A 16,867-nucleotide genomic window follows, 5' to 3' on the forward strand; every position below is an offset into this window, starting at 1 on the left:
GCCTCACATGCCTCTGGTTGCTGTGATTGCCAACTCAGTTTGGACCACTGAGACTCAGGCCAGGACTCTTGTTCTGTCTGTTAGGGAAAAGCTGGCTCTCTGCTCTGCTGGTCTTGGTGTTATGAGAGTGGGGGCTGCTGGCAGCCATCTTTCCACCCACAGGGCGGCATCTAATCGAGAGAGTGGAGTTAGCACAGAGGGAAACTGAATGGAGTGATGGGAGGAGAGAGACCAGCCCCGATATCATCATTTGAGCTCCTGGATCAAGCCACACCTGAATGTTTTTTAACTTATTCATGCATTTTTCATGCACATAAGCAATTAAATTTTCTGGTTAAGCCACTTGGAGTTTGGTTTTCTGATTCTTGCAAATAAAAGTCCCTATTTTCTATCCCTTTTCCCTCATTATATAATCATATAACATTCTCTGTAGTTTACTTGTTTATCTTGTCTATTGTATTCCCCCACCTCTTCCCAGTGCTTCTTTTTTGGGGGGAGCGGTGGTCTGTTTTGCTTACTGCCATAGCACTAGACCCTAGAATAGTTCTTGGCACATAGTAGATGCTCAATAAATTTTTTTAATAGAAAAATAAAGAGGCCTGAATAGTCCTGAATAGAGGCCATCACATATATATATAAAACCCATTTGGACCTTGCCCCCATTTTACAGATAAGGGAAACTGAAGCTGAGAAGTTTTATGTGTCCAGAGTGACTGGCCTAATTAATGGACAATCTAACATTTATACTGAATCATCCTGGCTCAAAGCCCACTGCTCTTACATTATATTGCACTGAAGTTCCCTTATCATTCTGAGGACAGTATAGTCACCATGACAACTACCATTTACTGAATTCTTGCTGCTGCCAGGGAAACTCTCAGCCCTTTACATGAATTGCCTGACTGAATCTAACTCCCCAGTCTCCCCCAAGTAGGTGCCATCATTATCCCAATTTACAGAGAAAAAACTGAGGTTCGTAAATGGGATTAGTGCTCTTATAAAAGAGACCCTACAGAGCTCCCTCGCCCCTTCTACCATGTGAGGACACAGTAAGAAGACAGCTGTCTATGGCTCAGGAAGTAGGCTCTCACCAGACACCCAATCTGAGGCACCTTAATCTTGGCCTTTCCAGCCTCCAGAACTGTGAGAAATACATGTTTGTTGTTTATAAGCCACCCAGTCTATGGTATGTTTGTCATAGCATCCCAAACAGACTGAGACATATGTATTATTACCTCATCAGAATATTAAATTAAAGGACAGAATTTAAAAGTGAAAAATAAAATTAAAAGTGCCAGGTATTCCAAAGGTCAGTGTTTTTCAAACTTCTTCACAATGTTTGCCATATCTTTATATCCTTTGTACCATTACGTATTTAACATGTTTAATCAACATGCAATTTTTGTATTTAAAATCTTTTTTTTTTTTTTTTCGGCCACACCGCACCGCTTGTGGGATCCTATTTTCCCTACCAGGGATAGAACCCCAGCCCCCTACAGTGGAAACACGGAGTCCTAACCACTGGACTGCCAGGGAATTCCCGTAAAATCAATTTTTTAATATATTTATTTATTTATTTGGCTGCACCGGGTCTTAGTTGCAGCATGTGGGATATTTAGTTGCGGCATGCAGGATCTAGTTCCCTGACCGGGGATCGAACCCAGGCCCCCTGCATTGGGAGCTCAGAGTCTTAACCACTGGACCACCATGGAAGTCCCGAAAATCTATTTTAAAAAGAAAATGTTCGTAAATGGAAAACAAGTGTCACTTGCCATAAATAGAAGATAACTGTAAATATATATAGTATTTAAAATCTAACAGGATCTTTTCACACCTAAAGGCTGGACCTGATGTCTAATCTCTCTTTATTAAAAAGAGATTATCGGGACTTCCCTGGTGGCGCAGTGGTTAAGAATCCGCCTGCCAATGCAGAGGGGACATGGGTTCAATTCCTGGTCCAGGAAGATCCCACATGCTGCCGAGCAACTAAGCCCGTGTGCCACAACTACTGAAGCCCACGCACCTAGAACCTGTGCTCCGCAACGAGAAGCCACTGCAATGAGAAGCCTGTGCACTGCAACAAAGAGTAGCCCCCGCTCACCGCAACTAGAGAAAGCCCACACGCAGCAACAAAGACCCAACGCGGCCATAAATAAATAAATACATTTATTTAAAAATATAAATAAATAAATATATAAATATATAAAAAGAGATTATCAAGGTTAGGACTTATTAGCAATAACTGAGACTTTCTCCTTAAGGTAATCATTGCTTCTAATTAAAATATTAAATTATATTCAAAAGTAAATAACTGCTCTAAACCAAGGGTTGTCAGACCAAACCATGGCCCTGTCACGTTTGTTTTTTTTTAATTTAGTTTTTAATTTATACTATTTATTTTTGGCTGTGTTGGGTCTTCGTTGCTGCACGTGGGCTTTCTCTAGTTGTGGTGAGTAGGGGCTACTCTTCATTGTGGTGCGTGGGCTTCTCATTGCGGTAGCTTCTCCTGTTGCAGAGCACCGGCCCTAGGCGTGCGGGCTTCAGTAGTTGTGGCACGCAGGCTCTGTAGTTGTGGTTCGCGGGCTCTAGAGCGCAGGCTCGGTAGTTGTGGCGGACAGGCTTAGTTGCTCTGTGGCATGTGGGATCTTCCCGGACCAGGGCTCGAACCCGTGTCCCCTACATTGGCAGGCGGATTCTTAATCACTGCGCCACCAGGGAAGTCCCCTGTCACATGTTTTTGTAAATAAAGTTTTATTGGCACATGGCCACACCCATTCATTTACATATTGTCTGGGATGCTTTCATATTACAGTGACAGAATTGAGTAACTGGGGCAGAGATCGTTTGGCCCATAGAGTCAAAAATATTTACTACCTAGCCCTTTATGGAAAAAGTTTGCTGACCCCTGCTCTAAATCATGTCACACTCAAATTCTTTGGTGTGGATTTTTATCACCGTAAAGGGAAGCATCTCTTTGTAATAAAAAGCCCACAGCAATCTGAAAAGGCCAAATGCCATCCAGTTTGTGTGAAGCAGGCTCTTTAGATGCAAAATTCTTCCCACCTTTCTGAAGGCAATAGCCAGGAATGCCTTCCCCAGAGGGAGAAGAGTGGTCAGAGCCCCTTGTTTCTCACTCTGAGCCAGAAGTGGCATCTTACTGTGGGTTTTGCTGGGTGGTAGAATTATGTATGATTTTATCCTTTCCACGTTTCTTCATTTCCCAAATATTTGATACATTGTATTAATTTGCTTGGGTTACCATAACAAAGTTGTGGTGGTTTAAACAACAGAAATTTATTTCTCACAGCTCTGGAGGCCAGAAGTCCAAGATCAAGATGTCAGCAGCGTTGGTTTCTTCTAAGATCTCTCCCCTTGACTTGTTGATGGCAGTCTTCTCCCTGTGTATTCTCCTAGTCTTTCCTCTGCATGTGTCTGTGTCCAAATTTCCTCTTCTTATAAGGACCCCGGTCATGTTAGATTAAGGCCCACCGTAATGACCTCATTTTACCTTAATTATCTCTAATGACCCTATTTCCAAATACAGCCACATTGAGGGACTGGGGGTTAGGACTTCAATGTATGGGTTTTGGGGAACACAGTTCAGCCCCTAGCACATGTATTAGATGCATTACTTAAAAATGAGCAGTAGAATGTTAAATATTTTAAAAGGTAGACTAACAATCGTGGCCAACATTTTAGCCTGAGACTTGTAGTATGAAAGTAATGTGTGTCCAATACTTTAAACATTCAAACAGTGCAGAGGGTGGCAAGGGAATGTAGACACCTACTCCCACTCAGTCTTACCCCACTGTTGACAGTTTCTTGCATATCCTTCCAAAAATGTCCTCTACCTTCATGCTTTTTATTTTGCACAGCAGGATGATGTTTTATTTACTGCTCTGCAACTTGCTTTTTACACCGAACAATAGATAAATCATTGTCTGTTTTCAAAGCAGTACATACATCTTGCATCCTCAACCTCCATCTCAATGCCTGCTTCCAAAGAACCCAACTTGCAAACAAGTTACTTGGAAGCAAATCTCAGACATCATGTCATTTCACCCATAAATATTTCAATAACTATTACCAAAGATCAGGACCTTGTTTTTATTTTTAAACATAACCACAAAACAAACGAACGAAAACCCGAATAAGAATAGAGGTGGTGGTTTGGGGAAGGGAGATGATAATTCTTTTAATTTTTATTTCTCTTGATGATACTGCAATGCTGATTTGGAACTTTGGAAAATAAAATCAATAAAGAGCCATTTGTTTTTCACCTCCATTCCTACCATCAAAATAAGCAAGGTTTTTCAAGCCCCAAGAATCCCTTTGGTGTTCTTCCATCCTTAGCCTATAAAGCAGTGAGGCCAGAGAGAGTGTCCTCGGCCCTAGGGACTGCTTTCTTACCCTGCAATGATGGACACTCTAGCGCGTGGCAGAGGCCTGCTCTGCCACGTGAAATGCACAGAGATAACCACTGTTCCTCACTGTCCCCAGGTACTGTCCCCTGGGCCTCAGACAGTCTTGTGATGTGAGGTAAATAACAACCTTACAACACACTCCTACTTAGAGTGCTGTGTTAAGCATTTACCTGCATCATTTCATTGAATTCTGCCCCCAACTATTATTATCCCCATTTTGCAGCTACATTATTATTTTTTTTAAGGGACCAGTTTATTTTATTTATTTATTTATTTGGGCTGCACCGGGTCTTAGTTGCGGCATGCGGACTTCTCAGCTGTAGCATGCGGGCTTCCTAGCTTTGGCATGCATGTGGGTCCTAGTTCTCCGACCAGGGATGGAACCTGGGCCCCCTGCATTGGGAGTGCGGAGTCTTACCCACTGCCACCAGGGAAGTCCTGCAGCTATATTATTAACAGTGTTACCAAATCCTAGCTTGCACTGCTCTCTGCAGGACATGCCAATACATCAAGAGATGAGTTGGGGCAAAGAATAGCAACTTTATTCGGAAAGCCAGCAGACGAAGAAGTTGGTGGACTAGTATCCCAGAGAACCATCTTGCCAGAGTTAGAATTCAGGCTTCTTTTATATTAAAAGGGGAGCGGCTGTGGCTAGTTTTTGCAAATTTCTTGGTGCTGGAATTTTTTGTTCTTATAGCTGTCCACATAGGTCTGGTCACGATGTTCCTTATAAACCTCCAACTAGACAAATGTTATTCTTAGTTCTGCCACTTTTATCTCTATATGCATGGGAAAGTGTTATAGCTTTAAAGGTCAGAGCCTTGAGAACTGGGCTATCCTATATATTTCAGTCTATAGGTAACATTCTTTTACAAAAGGTGCAGAGCCAGCATGACTCAGCACAAGCAACAAAGCACAAAGGTTAGAGCTAAAGGAATAGATTCAATATGGAGTCAGGTTTGTTCTTCTCTGTTTCAATAGCTTTGATGTATTTGTTTGTTTGACAGATTTTTACTGAGCATCTTGGATGTGCCAGGCACCCAGAATATAGCAGTGAACCAAGCATACAAAATCCCTGACCAGGCAGAGACAGAAAATAGATGGACAAAGACATAATACAATGGCAGATAACTAGGAGTGACATGGAGAAAAATAGAAGAAGGTGAGGGGAGAAAGGGTGACAGAAGGGTTGGGGAGAGAGGGCTATTTTAGGTATGGTGGTCAGGAAAGGCCTTCTAACAAGGTGACAGCTGAACAGAGACTTGAATGGAGAGAAGGAGCAAATACCTAGGGTGAAGCATTTCTATCCAAGGAACAGCTTCAGGATGGGACGGTGCTTGGAATGTTTGAGGCATACCAAGGAGGCCAGAGTGGTTGCCAGTGGCAAGGCGGAAGGTGGTAGATAGAGTCTGAGGCTGGAGTGTGAAGCAGGGCCTGGCAGCTGTCGTGTGTCATAGCCTTGTTCATATGGACTCTAAGAGCTGGCAAATGCTATAAATCAGGGCTTTTTTTTTGAGAGCAGACATACCACTTACCAGCACACCAGTGTTTGTAGGCAACAGTCAGGGTTTGGAGTTTTTATTCCAGGTGTGACAGGAAGCCACTGGAGGCTTCAGAGCAGAGAAAGGCATGATCATACTTTTGTTTCTAAGAGCTGGTTAGCAGGCTGGGTGGAGAAGAGACAACAGGAAGGCAAAGTAGTAACAGTTTACTTTTTTTTTTTTTTTTTTTTGCGGTACGCGGGCCTCTCACTGTTGTGACCTCTCCCGTTGCGGAGCACAGGCTCCGGACGCACAGGCTCAGCCGCCATGGCTCACGGGCCCATCCGCTCCGCGGCATGTGGGATCCTCCTGGACCGGGGCACGAACCCGTGTCCCCTGCATCGGCAGGTGGACTCTCAACCACTGCGCCACCAGGGAAGCCCAGAAACAGTTTACTTTAAGTCCTCCAGGCCAGAGGTGATGGTGGCTTGAACTTGAAAGGGTTGGATTTGGGATGTGTTTGGATTTGCTGTAAACGGGGAACACGGAGTATGAGCAAAAGACAGACAGCAGTAATGATACACCGATGTTTATTGTGGCCTTTCTGTGCTCTGGTTATCCATCACAGCACAACAAAACAGCCTGAAACTTGGTGGCTTAGAACAATAGCGATCATTTACTTAGCTTATCTTTGCCCGGAGTGGAGGGAAGGGACTGCTGTAAGGAAAGGGGCCTGGAAGGACTGATTGATGCTGGGATCTTCTGAAAACTCTTCACTTGCATGTCTGATGGTTGATGCTGGCTGTTAACTGGAACCTCACCTGGGGCTGCAGCCAGAACACCTGCCTGGACCCTCGGCATGTGGCCTTAGCCTCCTCACAGCACAGTGGCAGGGTTCCCAGAGCCAGTGTCCCCAGAGAGAGCTGGGGGAGTCATTCTACCTTTTCTCCCCAGCTTTATCCAGATGTTATTGACCTGTAACATATGCATGTTTAAGGTATACAATGTGATGATTAGATAGATACATGTGTATATTGTAAAATGATTACCACAATTAGGGTAACACTCCATTCCCTCACATAATTAACCATTTTGTATGTGTGTGGTGATAGCATTTAAGCTCTGCTCTCTTAACAGCTTGTGAGTATGCGATACAGCCTCGTTAATTATAGTCACCATGCTGTGCATTAGACCTCCAGATCTTATTCATCTCATCACTGGGAGTTTGTACCCTTTGACCAACATCTCCACAACCCTCCAGTCCCTGGCAACCATTTTACTCTCTTTTTCTATGAGTTAGGCTTTTTTAGACTCAGCAAATAAGTGAGAACATACAGGATGTGTCTTTCTCTGTCTGACTTATTTCAGGCCAGGAGAGAGTGGGATGGTGTACATTACCTTTTGAGACCCAGCCAGGTAAGCCACATAGCATCACTTCCACTGTAGAGACTCCCACCCAGACTCAAGGGGGAGGGAACCTAGATTCCATCTCTTCATAGGGGAGTGGTAAGGTTATAGAAGAGCAAATGGAACCGGAAATATCATCATGGCCAATTTTAGAAAATACAGTCTGCTACCTTATGTTTCAGGTACCACGCTAAGCAGCCCACATACATCATTTCATTCAATCCTGCACTAACCTCACTTCACAAAACTGAGGCTTAGCGATGTCACTTGCCCGAAGCTACTCAGCTACTAAGGGGAAAGAGCTGGAGTTTGATTCCAGGTAACAGGCAAGCACCCGGTGGAACAGATATGGGGGTGGCAGAGAATGGCCTTTGGAGGTGAACCCAGAGAGGGGGCAGCCAGCAGCACAGAACTGGCTGTTCGGAGCCCGCTCACAGCCCTCTGCCCTCCCCAGGCTTATCCTTGGTTTCCCGACTATGTCCAAGGCCACAGCTTTACTGTAATTTCAGGGCTGTGAAGAAGAGATGAAGTTTGAACACTCATGGGCAAAAAAGACAATTTGCTCTGAGTCAGGCCCTGGTAGCCTGATCTGGTTTGTCTCTGAAGGGCCTGGAAATCTGGATGGAGCTTCACTGCTGGGCTGGGTAGGGGCCAGTGTGTGGGCAGATGGAAGGGCTGGTGGAAAGCAGCCCTTATCCATTTAAGAAACCGTCAGTGTGTGGCTCAGAGCCTCAGCAAGAGAGCTGGAGGGCTGGGCATTCCAGACCTCCCAGATCCGAGGTCCCCAGAAGGCTTCTAAGCCGAGCCAGCAGCCCCTTTACTGTGATCGATATTTCCTAGGAGAAAAGGCCAGCCCAGAGCAAAAGCCAAGATGGGCTCTAGGGACCTCCGGTTTCTCTGCCCAGTGGCCCATCATTAACTTCCACTGCAGGCGGCCTACAGTGGTTTTCCAGACTGCTGGCGAGGAAGCGTTGACTCAGGGATGTGACACCAGAAAAACTGCCAGAATGACATGGCGGGTGCGGGGAGGGGGTGTTGTAGATTATATTTATTATTTTTTGTTTGTTTTTTGCGGTTCCCTTTTCTTTTCATTATTTTGGAACTATCTCAAATTGTATATTTATTTTTTGTTAAACCAACTTGGACATGAACATTATCAAAAAAATTTCCAAAAACTGGAAACCAACCAAATGACTGCCGACAGGTGAACAGAGAGACATATTGTTATCTATCCATATTATGAATATTATTCAGAAATAAAAAGGAATGGATCACTGACACACACCAATCTTAAAAACATTGTGCTGAGTGAAAGAAACAAGGCACAAAAAGAGCCCACTCTATATGATCCCATTTATCTAAAACTCTAGAAAAGATCACTATAGTCTATAATCGCAGACAGGAAATCAGTCATTGCCTGGGACCGGGGTTTGGGGGTGGAGAGAGGTTGACTACAAAAGGGCTTGGAGGAACTTTTGGGGGGTATTGGAAATGTTCTATATCTTATTGTGGAGGTGGTTACATGAGCGTATTCTTTGGTCAAAATTCATTAAACTGTACACTTAAAATGGTTGTCTTTATCGTATGCAAGGTGTACCTCAAATGAAGTTGATTTTTAAAAAGTAATATAACAAACTCCCACATACCCACCTTCCAATACAGGAAACAAAACATTAGAAAGAAAATTGCACCCCTGTGTACCCCTCCCCAATCTCCTCCTTTCTCCTTTCCTCCTAAATATGATGTGTTTCATGAATGTGTCTTTATGTTTTCACTACATGGAAACACTTTCCTGAATGTTGTATGTTTCTTTCTCATTTGTCTTTATACTTTTACTGCATGGGGTATATTCCTACACTGGTATTTTTCAAAATCAGTTTACACGGTCACAACCAGCATTTTAATAATAAGGATAGAATAGGATTAAAAAATAATCAGAGTGTATGACACATAGTAAGGTAAATATGTCTTGTGAAATTTTTGTTCAAATTTTACATCTGTATATATGTGTACTGGGTTGAGACATAAAATATCTTTTTTTAAAAATTAATTTATTTTTTATGCAGCAGGTTCTTATTAGTCATCAATTTTATACACATCAGTGTATACATGTCAATCCCAATCGCCCAATTCATCACACCACCACCACCACCCACCACCGCTTTCCCCGCTTAGTGTCCATACGTTTGTTCTCTACATCTGTGTCTCTATTTCTGCCCTGCAAACCAGTTCATCTGTACCATTTTTCTAGGTTCCACATATATGCGTTAATATACGATATTTGTTTTTCTCTTTCTGACTTACTTCACTCTGTATGACAGTCTCTAGATCCATCCACATCTTGACCTGTCTATTGTAAATAGTGCTCCAGTGAACATTGGTGTGCATGTGTCCTTTTGAATTATGGTTTTCTCTGGGTATAGGCCCAGTAGTGGGATTGCTGGGTCATATAGTAACTCTATTTTTAAAATATCATTCTTAACAGAGCACTGTGGCCCCAAAAAAGTTTAAAAAACACTGTCCTAATAGATAATATAATATATTTTGTCATTTTAACTTTTATGTAAATAGTATGGTACAGTCCTAATCCTTCCCCAGCTGGCTTTTGTTCACTTGACATTAGCTTCCAGATGTATCCATATTGAGACATGTAGCTTGGTTTCATTCATTTCCATCACTGCATAAACATGCCACAAGTTATTTTTCCATCCTCCCATTATAGGAGTTTTTTCTTTTGCCAAATGGAACATTTCAAAAAATAGCTGTCACTATCACCACCATTTCACTTTAGGAAGGACATTTTAATATAAATAAAATTGGAAAGCCCTACTCTCAGAGTCAAAGATGGTCTTTTCAATGGAATAAATCTGGCTTTATAAAAATGCATTTGAGGGACTTCCCTGGGGGTCCAGTGGTTATGATATGGTGCTTTCACTGCCGAGGACCTGCAAGCTATGCTGCGCAGCCGAAAAAAAGAGCATTCCATTTACCCCCCGGGAGGTGAGGTTGTTATCAGTTCCTTGCTGATTGTTAGTTTGTTCAGTATACTGCTAAGAACACAATCACCTACACCACATCTCAGGCAAGGTCTGCTGGGGAGGGGGGAGGAAGCGAGTAGAAGGGAGAAGGGGTTCAAAGGGAGTCTCAACTCTAATGCTTTATTTCTTTTGTTACCTAAAAAAAGTCCAAGTCAAATATGGCCAAATGTTAGCATTTGTTAACTCTGGATTGTGAACAGGGTAATCCAAGCTTTGCTCTAAGCTTTCAGTGGTTCATTAAAAATGTTTTCATCATCAACCAGTGTTAGGAAATTTCCAGTATAGATAAGACAGGTAAAAGACAGTTCGGTCTTCATAGTTTAAAATCCAGAGCCGCCAGCTTGTCAATTCCTCTGTGATGTTGGTGAAGTCATTTAACTTTGCTGGGTCTTGTGTCCCTCATCTGAAAAAAGGGCTGGGCCAACCCAAATGTCCATCAACGAATAAATGGATAAACAAAATGTGGTCACTCCATACAATGGAATATGATTCAGCCATAAAAGGGAAGTACTGACACGGGCTACAATGTCAATGAACGTCAAAAACATGATGCTAAGTAAAAGAAGCCAGCCAGGGCTTCCCTGGTGGCACAGTGGTGAAGAATCCGCCTGCCAATGTAGGGGACATGGGTTCGAGCCCTGGTCCGGGAAGAGCCTACATGCTGTGGAGCAAGTGCGCCACAACTACTGAGCCTGCACTCTAGAGCCCGTGAGCCACAACTACTGAGCCCGCATGCCACAGCTACTGAAGCCCCCGCACCTAGAGTCCGAGCTCAGCAACAAGAGAAGCCACCGCAATGAGAAGCCCGCGCACCGCAACCAAGAGTAGCCCCTGCTCGTCACAACTTGAGAAAGCCCGCGTGCAGAAATGAAGACCGAAAGCAGCCATAAATAAATAAATAAATTTATTTAAAAAAAAAAAAAAAGAAGCCAGGCACAGGAGGTCATGTATTGTATGATTCTGCTTAGATGAAATATCCAGGATAGGCAAAGACAGAGTTAGGAAACAGGTGGGTGGTGCCAGGAACTGGGAGGAAGGAGGAATGGGGAGTGGCTGCTAATAGGTACCGGGTTTCTTTTTGTGGTGATGAAAATGTTTCGGACCTAGATAGAGATGATGTTTGCACAACATTGTGAATGTACTAAATACCACTGAATTGTACACTGTAAAATGGTTTTATGTTATGTGAATTTCATCTCAATTCAAAAAGGGGGTGGAGGGAGGGCTTGTGCCTCCTAGAATTATTGTGGATGAAATTTAAAAGAACACATATGCAGGGGCTTCCCTGGTGGCGCAGTGGTTGCGCGTCCGCCTGCCGATGCAGGGGAACCGGGTTCGCGCCCCGGTCTGGGGGGATCCCGCATGCCGCGGAGCGGCTGGGCCCGTGGGCCCGTGGGCCATGGCCGCTGGGCCTGCGCGTCCGGGGCCTGTGCTCCGCAACGGGAGAGGCCACAGCAGAGGGAGGCCCGCATACCAAAAAAAAAAAAAAAAAAACACATATGCAAAGCTCCCCCAGCACTGTGCCTCCAGGATAACAACATTGTTCAAAGTGCCATCTCGCCCATAGTGGGAGAAGGCGGGGCTGGGCTTATTAAGTTTGTTTCACCTAGTAAGTCAAGTAAGTGGCTTGCTCAAGGCCACACAATGAGTCATGTGTGAACTCTGCACTAGAACTTGGCTTTTCCAACCTGAGAGTCCGGAACAAGTTCTCTCCATGCTGCTTCTCCTACTTGATACCAGAATGGCACTTTACTATTTATAAAATATTTTTCCCCACATGATTTTCTAATACCTCTGGCTTCAGAGGCTCAGAGTAGCAGAGTGGTTAAAGGGCATGGCCCCTGGAGTTGGATAAATCTGGGTTCAAATCCAGGCTCTGTCGTTTCTTAGCTGTGTGTCTTTCGGCAAGTCACCTCTCTGAACCTTGTTTTCTCCATCTGTATATGGAGAATAATGACTTATGCATTAAGTGGGAATAAAGCTGGAAGATAGATAGATAGATAGATAGATAGATAGATAGACAGATATATAAAGCAAGAGTTGGGTCAATGCCTAGCACATAGTAAACTCTGAATAAATGATGGCTATTATATTAGTATTAGTAGTTGAGGAGTTACTCTGGCAAAGCACTTACCACACAGGGTTAAGACTGACAGAAGAACAGAGCAACTTCAAAGCTGCTTTGCCACAGGCCCCAGATGCTGCAAAGTGGTGGTTCTCATCCAGGAGTGGGAGGGTGGTTTTTGGTGGCACCTGGAAACATTTTTGAATGTCATTATTGGGGAGAGGGGGTGTGCTTCCGGCATCTGGTGGGTAGAGGTCAGGGGTGCTGCTGAACATCCTAAATGCCCAGGACAGCCCCACAACAGACAATGATCTGCCCCCAGAGGTCAGCTGTGCCCAGGTTGAGAGGCCCTGCACCAAAATGAGCTTCCCTTTGCCAGACTTAGTTCCAAACAACAGTGTCATCCACCCTCTAGATACCAGGACGACTTGCTACTTTCCCGACCTGGAGTGAGTCATTCTGCGAAGCTAAGGAACACTTAGCAAGGCGATAATCATCCTAATTTCTCTGTTAGGTAAGTCCAGATGGAAATATATTTGGGGCCTTCTTAAACAGAGAAACACCCAACATCAACATGTACTCTATGAGGGCCAAGGATGGTTTGAAAGACCCATCTTAATCCCCCTTCTCCAAGGCTTCTGGGAACATCCCAGAGAATCTGCTCTCCTGATTCTGCATGAAGGGCCTGAAGCACAAAAACTGGCACACAGTAAGCACCCAGTAAATGCTAGCTATTACTATCATCATCATTATCATCATTGTCCTCATTATTACTTTTATCTCCCCAGGTACAGGGTAAGGTACATTCTCACAACAACCTTCTGAGTGGGTGATATATCATTCCCATTTTGCAGATGAGGAAACTGAGGCTCAGAGCAGTGATGCCACATTTTTCATCAGCCCCCTCCCTGATCTCAGAGCTTCCACTCCTGCCCACCTACAGTCCATTCTCCTCACAGACACCAAAGGAATCTCTTAAAAATGAAGTCCGATCTTATTTAAGAGAAGACGTTCTCTGGGTAATGATGTTATGTGATATTTTATGACCCAACATTTCTTTATGATTTAAATATCTTGAAAAATTAAGAGCAATGCCATGGCTGTGTAAAATGTTAACATTAAGGGGAAACTGAGTGAAAGGTATATGGAAAATCTTTGTACTATCTTGGCAACTTCGCAGTAAATCTAGAATTATTTTAAAATAAAAAACTTATTTAAAAAGTGAATCAGATCATATTACTCCTTGGCCTAAAACTGAGTGATTTCCCATTCGGCTTAGAATAAAATCCGAGTGCCTTCCTGTGACCTATAAGGCCCTGAGTGATCTGGCCTTTGCCCACTTCTTCAGCTTCCTCTCCTAACACTCTCCCTCTCACTCTGCACTCCAGCCACTCTGGTCTTCTTTCCACTGTTTCAACACTGGAAGACTTCCTGCCTCAGGGCCTTTGCACTTGCTGTTCTGTTGAGAATACTCTTTCCCCTGTGGTGTTCTTCCCATAACTTTCTCCTTCTTATTCTTCAGATTTTGACTCAAATGTCAAATCCTCAGAATCCCTTTCGTGTGGTCACATGACCCTTTCTAATTCTTTCACAAAACTCATGACTCTCTGAAATTATCTTCTTCACTGGGTTCTCTGTTCCTCTCCGTCTCCTCCACTAGACTGGTACTTCCATGAGGACAGAGACTGCTATATCCCCAGCTTCTCACACAGAGTAAGGCCTCAATAAACACTTGCCAAAAAACTCCCCCAGAAAAACTCAAAAAACAAAAACCAGTGTCTGCTGGTAATACCACAGGACATTGAAATAAAACGGTGAACTTTGTCAAAGGGCTTTCACCCATATTTTTTCCTGTGGTTCCCTACTCTGTACAAAACCTCCAGAATATCCAGGCAGGTCCAGATCTGCTGGCAAACCTCATCAACAACATTTCGTTTAATCATTTAACAATAATCCCAATGCTTATTAAGTTGGGGGAAGGGAAGGGGAAGAGTTCACCCCCAACCTTCTAGAACAGAATTCCAAACTGTTGGCCTAGGGTCAAATGTAGCCCATGGATGTGCTTTGTCAGCCTTACACAGTGTTTTAGAAGAATTTGAGTTCATGACCAAACTTTAAAAACTGGAACATTTCACATCAAACTTCAGATGCCCAAGTTCTCCAGAAAACTCGAGGATCTGGCCCCAGTGGGCCCCAGTTTCCCACAGGGTCCCAATGGACTAGAGCTGGGGTGTGTGCTCTTCAGTTTATCACAGTCACTATCCACCTGGCTTAATTCTTTCATGTTATCAGCCTGGTCCCTTTAGTCACTAAGATTCCCCCTCAAAGGCTAAAGTATCCTTAGGAATACTACTGGTTTTCAAATATTTCCACTACAGCCCCTGTCTTCAAACCTTACATGGAAGCTCAATGTCTAAAACAGATAATAGTGATAACAGTTCATTTTGATTGAGTGCTTACTGTGTGCCATGGTTCTGCTTTGGTTGACTCAAGGGTTTGGGGATCAGAACCCCATCAGGTCCCCATCATCTTCAGCAGACCCTTAAGAAAACTCTGTGCATCCAAGGAAGACAGTTGTTCAAAAAGTAAATTTTTCTCTTTTTTTTGGCCATGCCACGCAGCATGCAGGATCTTAGTTCCCTGACCAGGGATCAAACCCGTGTCCCCTGCAGTGGAAGCAGGGAGTCTTAACCACTGGACCACTAGGGAAGTCCCCCCAAAGTACTTTTTTTTTTTTTTTTTTTTTTTTGCAGTACACGGGCCTCTCACTGTTGTGGCCTCTCCCGTTGCGGAGCACAAGCTCCGGATGCGCAGGCTCAGCGGCCATGGCCCACGGGCCCAGCCGCTTCGCGGCATGTGGGATCTTCCCGGACCAGGGCACGAACCCGTGTGCCCTGCATCGGCAGGCGGACTCTCAACCACTGCGCCACCAGGGAAGCCCCCAAAGTACATTTTAATCCATTCTCCTCACTATAGGCAAACTAGAGGAGGGAAGAGACACTCCACCTGTTGGAACAGTAGCCTTTCTGGCAAATGTTTGTCTGCTAGTCCTTATTGTTGATAACAGCAGAAAAAAGTCAATAGGCGATACATTCTTTCCTCCTAGAGCTGTTTGCTATTTTCTGGGAGCCCTTCAGGCCTACCCTGTGAGCTCATGCCACTCTCAGGCTCAGAACCAGCTAATTCTCTTAGACACGTTTCAGCAAAACTGGACTCTGGAGGGGAGTTGCCTGGCAGAGAATGGCATGTGGACAGAGGACCTCCCCGTGTCCCAGTCCAGTCTGAAGCTCTCCTCCAGCCCTGATGACGTCAGCATAGGTTAACACACCTGCTACTTTGCGCATGGAAATTTATGGTACTCTTATTGTCCATAGAGATGTGTTTAGACCATTCCCACATTTGTTACGTGCTTAGTGTGTGCCAGAGTTGCGCTAGGTACTGGGGGTTTGCAGTGGGAATTTATTTAATATGAACAAGGGCTTTGGTTTCTGGCTGTCCTGACTTCCAGCTGTGGCTCTGAAACTTACTACCTGTGTGACCTTCAGCAAACAACCTAGCCTCTGTGTGTCTCACTTCATCTGTAAAATGGGTGTGCTAGGAATAGTACATAATTCCTAGGATTATCTTGGGGATTCAGTGAGATAATTTTTGACACATACAAAGAAAACAAGTGCAGTGTTTGTTTTTCTCCACTAGTATTTATCAGAAGCTTCTATTTTTATTTGCATCTTTGTTTTTTGTCTGTCTGGCTTACTAGATGTCTCTCCATGAGAGAAGGGCCTTGTCTTTCTTGCTCACCCCTGCTTCTCCGCCTAGAACAATGCTTGGCACAGAGTAGGTGCTCCATAAATATTTGCTGAATGAATCGCTGTCTTTGATATTCCTTCTCTAATTGCCATTGCCTTAATGCGCCTTGGAGGAGCCCAAAGTCTCGTGGACTCCAGGGAGAGCAACCCTGACCTTGACAGCCAGCTGTTCACAGCGGCGCTGGGCATCAACTCCGATGTCACCAACTGGGCTCTGTGCCCTGGGCTGACAAATGACACTTGTGTGTCTTCTGGTGAACAGAGTTACGGCGCAGGAGAGTGAGTTGGTGACTGGGGAAAGTGAAGTGAGCAGCTGAGCCAAGCAAGGGGAGCTCTGAACCCTAACTCCCCCAAGCTGGCAGCAGGGAGGCCATAGGTCCATGTGCAAGGAGCCTGGGCCCCACCACCGCTTGGGCCCCCGGTCGGGGCGGGGTGAACACCGATTTTGAGATTGGATGCCCGGGTGGTGCAATCACCTCGATGGCATTTCAGGATGGGAATTCGTGCATCCTGCGTGCCTTGAGAAACAAAATTAATTTCTCTAGGGGAGGGAAAAGGCTTTGCAAACTGTGAAGCGCTGCAGGAAAAAGCAGTTAAATGAAAAGGTCAGGATGCAAGAGAGCAGATGTGTTTGCTGAGTGTAAAC

Source organism: Physeter macrocephalus, chromosome 19, assembly GCF_002837175.3.
Source record: "Physeter macrocephalus isolate SW-GA chromosome 19, ASM283717v5, whole genome shotgun sequence".
NCBI lineage: Eukaryota > Metazoa > Chordata > Mammalia > Artiodactyla > Physeteridae > Physeter > Physeter macrocephalus.